We start from the raw sequence: 270 nt of genomic DNA on the forward strand, positions 1-270 counted from the left end.
CTTGGACGAAGACTGCGGGGTTAGCAGCTCTGCATCCGATGTTGTACATTACATCGGAGCTTCAAAGGAGCGGACAGTGAGGGTGACTCCGGACGACGCGGAGTGCGTGTTACCTGGTCTCACCGAGACATAGAACCTCTGAACAGAGGCGACGGTAACGCCGTATGCTGGCTACCAGACGCCGGGCATCGACCCTGGTCCAGGGTGTGTCCACCGTAGACGATGGCGCACAGTTATACACCCTCGTCAACGGTATGACGGGGGAGGAAG

Source organism: Plasmopara halstedii (assembly GCF_900000015.1).
Source record: "Plasmopara halstedii genome assembly, contig: Scaffold_322, whole genome shotgun sequence".
Lineage (NCBI taxonomy): Eukaryota > Oomycota > Peronosporomycetes > Peronosporales > Peronosporaceae > Plasmopara > Plasmopara halstedii.